The sequence below is a fragment of the Bubalus bubalis genome, chromosome 6 (assembly GCF_019923935.1).
Source record: "Bubalus bubalis isolate 160015118507 breed Murrah chromosome 6, NDDB_SH_1, whole genome shotgun sequence".
NCBI lineage: Eukaryota > Metazoa > Chordata > Mammalia > Artiodactyla > Bovidae > Bubalus > Bubalus bubalis.
This window is the reverse complement of record NC_059162.1, coordinates 41,248,636-41,255,646: the sequence shown is the minus strand read 5'-3', so window position 1 is coordinate 41,255,646 and position 7,011 is coordinate 41,248,636. Positions and strand designations below refer to the sequence as shown.

General features: G+C 36.0%; 1 pseudogene; it reads right to left on the bottom strand.

The window, feature by feature from the left end:
* Nucleotides 1–4,860: 4,860 nt before the first annotated feature.
* Nucleotides 4,861–6,230, bottom strand: LOC102390588 (annotated as a pseudogene).
* Nucleotides 6,231–7,011: the final 781 nt, after the last annotated feature.

Here is a 7,011-nt window from a genome sequence, read left to right as displayed (position 1 = left end):
TCCCAGAGGGTTTGTTTGTTTTGAAATCCCCTAGATCTTTTAAGTATTAGTTGGATGAGGACTTAAACACATAAAAAAAAATTGTTATGTTTGTTATAAAAAGGCAGTGTTTTGAATAGAGGCAATAGCTGTTGTAGAGGGAATTCGGCTTTAACTAGTGTGGTGAACTAGGCATCCTTTAGATTATATCTAGGACTTTGAAACTTCAGCTCCTAACCTGGGGGTAGGGGAAAGAACTTGAATTACTATAAATGAATATCATGGGACTAAGGAGCTCATGGGAATGGAAAGTCTTTTGGTAAAGCAATAGTTACTCCACTGGCCATTGCAGCTGACAGGCGATGGCACAGTATGGGCTCAAATGCCCCCTTGTCCTGAGAATGTGCACCGCCACTACATGTTTAATCACGGATGAGTGACAGGACAGAGCTGGATTCTACGGGGACTGGCCAAAGAAGCCTAAGAATTTTTAATTTAAGAGTCAACTTCTTTCTAGCTAGTAACTTTGAGAAAGTTTTGTAAATATTATTAGAAAGTTTATAATAGCCAGGACATGGAAGCAACCTAAATGTCCATCAGCAGACGAATGGATAAGAAAGCTGTGGTACATATACACAATGGAGTATTACTCAGCCATTAAAAAGAATACATTTGAATCAGTTCTAATGAGGTGGACAAAACTGGGACCTATTATACAGAGTGAAGTAAGCCAGAAAGAAAAACACCAATACAGTATACTAATGCATATATATGGAATTTAGAAAGATGGTAACGATAATCCTGACTGCGAGACAGCAAAAGAGACACAGATGTATAGAACAGTCTTATGAACTCTGTGAGAGAGGGACAGGATGGGATGATTTGAGAGAATGGCATTGAAACATGTATAATATCATATGTGAAACAAATTGCCAGTTCAGGTTTGATGTATGATACAAGATGCTTGGGGCTGGTGCACTGGGACGACCCAGAGGGATGGTATGGGGAGGGAGGTGGTAGGGGGTTCAGGATGGGGAACACGTGTACACCCGTGGTGGATTCATGTTGATGTATGGCAAAACCAATACAATATTGTAAAGTAATTAGCCTCCAATTAAAATAAATTTATATATAAAAAAGAAAGTTTTGTAAATGTTTTGTAATTAGTAATCTCAACATGTCAATAATAGCTCCTTTGCAATGTTGCAGGAATAGAACTAGTGAATATCTTGAATTATAAACCAAGAAAATTTTATATTATTGACCTTCTTATATTAGTTATTTTACTATTTACTACAAAAATATTTATAGTTCTATTGTTTTTCACTCAGAGCATTTTATTCAGTACATCTTATAATTTTAGAAAATAAAATTAATTTTGGTCAATCAGATAATTAAGAGGATATTATATTACCTAATTTAAGTTTGTTAATATTATTGCTTGCTTTTATAAGAAGATTCTTTGAATTATAGGTTTGATCTACTTTAAATCATGGACATTTCTTTAAGTTTTTAATTACTATATGAAGAGTAATTCTATGGCAAATTGTTGTAGAATTATTGATTCTGATATTACAAATCCATGCTGCCTATATCTCTTTAAATTTGTATCTTTCCTAAACAAACTTTATTTTTGAAATATCTAATTATTCCAATATCAGGACAGAATACTTTTATTTGTCAAATAACCAGCTAAAGATTAACATACCAATATTGACATTTTTATTAGGCTAGATTGATTTTGCTTTTAGTTAAGAGGAAACTATTGTGAGCTGGTAATTTACAAACCAGATCCTTAAATTATGAGTTTCTTTTATTTTTAATTTCAGAAGTGAAAATCTGGGATTCTTATCCATATTAATTCTTTATGGTTAAAGCAACAGAATTTCACAAAGAAAAGTAAAAGCCTATTTTTTTATATCCACATTATAATCTTTTCATAGGCAGATTTCTTTTTCTCATATCTATTTATCAAAATCTAAACCTTAGGTTTATTTTATTTTATTTACCTTATTTTCTTATTTTATTTTCTTTAGCTCCAAGAGCACTGGAATTGGTGACTGCAACCATGATTAAAAGATGCTTGCTGCTTAGAAGGAAAGCTATGACCAACCTAGACAGCATATTAAAAAGTAGAGACATTAATTTGCCAACAAAGGTCCATCTAATCAAAGCTATGATTTTTCCAGTGGTCGTATATGGATGTGAGAGTTGGACCATAAAGAAAACTGAGCGCCAAAGAATTGATGCTTTTGAACTGTGGTGTTAGAGAAGATTTTTGAGTGTCCCTTGGACAGCAAGGAGATCCAACCAGTCAATCCTAAAGGAAATTAGTCCTGAATATTCATTGGAAGGACTGATACTGAAGCTGAAACTCCAATACTTTAGCCACCTGATGCGAAGACCTGACTCATCTGAAAAGACCCTGATGCTGGACAAGATGGAAGGCAGGAGGAGGAGGGGACGATTACGATGAAATGATTGGTTGGCATCACCAACTTGATGGACATAAATTTGAGCAAGCTTTGGGAGTTGGTGATGGACAGGGAACCCTGGCATGCTGCAGTCCATGGGGCTGCAAAGAGTTGGACATGACTAAGTGACGGAACTCAAGTGAACAGAAACTTTAAGTACTCACTTAACTTTAAGAAATGGAAATGTGCTGTTGCTTAGAAAAAAAATCACTCTACAAATCAGAATCCTAACTTTCCAGTCAAAAGCCAGCACTCTGTGAAGAGAGGACTATGGGAGATATCATGAACTGTGTATCACAAATCTCCAGATTGGGATCTATATTGTCATTGTATGATATTGTTTTCTGAACTCATGATGAGAGATGGCCTGACTTTTTATGGCTGTCTGCAAAGTCCACTACAGCTGACAGTGACTTGCCATGAACAGTGGTCTACAAATCAAACACTGTAATTTATTTTTGTATTAAAGGACTACTGACAGTTGGTTCAGAAAGGTTTTTTTTTTTTTTTTTTCAAATTAAGTACTAGCATAGTGTATTGAAATACCAAATCCTTGCTGTACTTATACACACAGAGTTCATAAAAGTTTCTTAAAATTTAAAATCTATTTTCAGGAGAAAATTCATGACACATTTATTCCTATTAATATATACATTTCTTTATATCTTACCATATGAAAGTGGTATTGTGCATATTATACTGGAATGTTTGTAAAATGCTAATAAAATATGAATAAAAGTTGATCATCATATGCTAAATTATTAACAATCCTCATATGCCTTTCAAAGACATTTGTGTTAAAATATAAGCCTAATGTGGTCACCAAAATTCACAAATAAAAAAAGCTATGAAATTAAGTTCAGGGAAAAGAAAAGAACTGAGAGTCAGCCTCTGGTATAATTATGAGATATGAAGGAGTAAAATGTCATTTTCCGTTCATATGATATTAATATATGGGTATAACTCTGATTACTAAGACTGGAGTTATAAAGATTTACTAAAGTCTTGAGTTTGCTTAGTCACTCAGTCATGTCTGACTCTTTGTTACCCCATGAACAGTAGCCCACTAAGCTGTTCTGTCTATGGAATTCTCCAGGCAAGAATACTGGAGTGGGTTGTCATTTCCTTCTCCAGAGTCTTGAGTAGTTTGCTAAAAAGTTGACTTCATATTATATAAACTATGAATACCCTCTGTGGAATAAAGTTTTTGGCAATAGACTTTAGAGGAATTTTCTTGCATATTGACAAATGAAGGAGGTAATTTAGAAAGTCTTCTCAAATATACTCTGTTTTCCATGTACTCTTATAATATAGCTGAAAACATGCTAAGTATAAAGAGCCTTATAATGAGAGTTCCATGTGCAATTAACTTATTTAGAAGAGAGTATGTTATTCTTCAGAGAAGGCAATGGCACCCCACTCCAGTACTCTTGCCTGGAAAATCCCATGGACGGAGGAGCCTGATAGGCTGCAGTCCATGGAGTTGCTGAGAGTCGGACATGACTGAGTGACTTCACTTTCACTTTTCACTTTCATGCAGTGGAGAAGGAAATGGCAAACCACTCCAGTACTCTTGCCTGGAGAATCCCAGGGAAGGCGGAGCCTGGTGGGCTGCCGTCTATGGGGTCGCACAGAGTCAGACACAACTAAAGCGACTTAGCAGCAGCAGCAGCAGCAGGTTATTTTTGGCTTATTTATCCTCAAACATCAAACTTCCTCCAAGATGTTATCATCATGTATATGGGCACCATTATATACCTAAATTCTACTTAGTATATTGTAATTGCTCAATCAATTCTTATTCAATTTAATGATGTCTTTGTACAAATCCAAGGAAAAGAAAACATATTCATCTCTTCTATGATGTAAGTGTGAAGAATTTTAACAATAATTTGTAGTACAAAGACATTTTATATTATAAATTTATATCAACCAAACCCTCATGAAATTATGCATATATTTATTACAGGATAAGTTTGCCTTTTAACATTAATTTGTAGAATTTTTGTACAAGTCCTCATGCACACACCAAAAATACTAGTACTCATGTTTTGTGGTACTACTGTTATTGTATTAATATGAGTTTCAATTAATATTTTCAAAGATAGTATTCTTTTTTCCCTCATTAAACTTCTTTTTTTAATGGGTCTCAAATTCTGTGACAGATTTTTGGTCAAGTTGTTTTCATTAAAAAGTACTGATTTTAAAAACTGATAACTTAAAACTGCCATACACAAAGTATATGGTCCACAAAATATTCTCCTTTCCTTCTGAAGTTTTTATGATGCTTTGTTATCATTAACAAGTCTTTTACTATTAAACTTAAGTGGCCAATTGAGACAAATAGTTCTGAGACAGTTCTTCCACCACTGATTAAGACTGCGGTGGCAGGTATTGGGAATAATGTTCATTTAACCTTCTGAGCATTCTGGGGAGACTTGATGACCTTGCCAGCTCCAGCTGCCTTCTTATCCACTGCTTTGATGACACCCACAGCAACCGTCTGTCTCATGTCACGCACAGCAAAACAGCCCAGGGGAGAAGAGTCAGAGAAACTCTCTACACACAGGGGCTTGCCAGGAACCATATCAACAATGGCAGCATCACCAAATTTCAAGAATTTAGGGCTGTCTTTCAGCTCTTTCCCAGGATGATGATCAATATTCTTCAGCTCAGCAAACTTGCAAGCAATGTAAGCTGTTTGACAATCTAGCACAGGTGCATATCCAGCACTAATTTGGTCTGGATGGTCCAAAATAATCACCTAAGCTGTGAAGTCAGCTGCTTCCATTGGTCGGTCATTTTTGCTGTCAACAGCCACATTGCCATGACAAACCTCTTTGACAGACATGTTCTTGACATTGAAGCCAACATTGTCCCCAGGAAGGGCTTCACTCAATGTTTCATGGTGAATTTCTACAGACTTCACTTCAGTTGTTACATTGACTGGAGCAAAGGTGACCACCATGCCAGGTTTGAGAACACCAGTTTCTACCTGACCCACAGGGACAGTACCAATACCACCAATTTTATAGACATCTTGAAGGGACAAACACTAAGGTTTGTCAGTTGGGCAATTTGGTGACAGTATGCAATCCGAAGCTTCAAGCAGAGTGGTTCCATTGGCATTGCTATCCTTATGGATGACTTTCCATCCCTTGAACCATGGCATGTTGGTACTTAGCTCCATGTTGTCACCATTCCAGCCAGAAATTGGCACTAATGCTATTGTGTCAGGGTTGTAGCCAATTTTCTTAATGTAGGTGCTGACTTCCTTAACAATTTCTTCATATCTCTTCTGGCTATAGTGTGGCTCAGTGGAATTCATTTTGTTAATGCCAAATCAGTTGTTTCACCCCAGAGTGTATGCCAGAGGGCATGCTCATGGGTCTGCCCATTCTCGGAGATATCAGTTTCAAATGCATCAACACCGGCAGCAACAATCAGGACAGCACAGTCAGCCTGGGATGTGCCTGTAATCATGTTTTTCATGAAGTCTCTGTGTCCTGGAGCATCAGTGATGGTAACATAGTACTTGCTGGTCTCAAATTTCCACAGGGAGATATCAATGGTGATACCACACTCACATTCATCTTTCAGTTTGTCCAAGACCCAGGCGTACTTGAAGGAGCCCTTTCCCATCTCAGCAGCCTCCTTCTCGAACTTTCCAATTGTTCTCTTGTTGATGCCACCACATTTGTAGATCTGATGGCAGTTCATGGTAGACTTCCTTGAATCAACATGCCCAATGTGGATGTGGGTCTCTTCCTTTCCCATTTTTGCTTAGGTTTAAGCAAAATGGTGGTTTTCATGACACCTGTGTCCTGGCAGCAAACCCATTGCAAAAAAGCCTAAGATACTATTATTTTTTTTTTAACTCAGAATTTATTTGTCTATTTCTTTAGAGAGAACTATAGTTATCTTCCATGATGAAAACAGAATATACAGAAGTTCTTAAAAGTTAGGAAAATATTTTTTCTCTCTTGTATAGCATTTCGGAGAACTCAGGGAGAAGCTTTCTTCAGAGTGGATCAGATCTTGATCTGCAGTTTGTTGCTGCATTTTTAAAAAATTGATGTATAATTGACTGACAATACTATGTGTTTCAAGTGTATAGCAAAGGGATTGATATATATGTATCAGATTGTAATATATAATCTGATGACATATATCAGATTATTTTCTATTACGAATTATTACAAGATATTGAATAGTTCCCTGTGTTATAGAGTAAAGCCTCTTTGTCTATTTTATGTATAGTAGTTTGTATCTGTTCATCCCTTAACCCTAATTAATCTCTACCCCCTCCCTTTCCACTTTGGTAACCATAAATTTGTTTTCTTTGTCTATGAGTGTGTTTCTGTTTTATATATAGACTCCTTTGTATTACTTTATAAATTCCACAAATAAATGATATAATATTTGTCTTTCTCTGGTATATCCGTATTGCTGCAAATGGCAATATTCAATTTTTTTATGTGGGTAATATTCCATTCCACACATATATATATATAGTACATTTTCTTTATTTATTTATCTGCTGATGGGCACTTGGGTT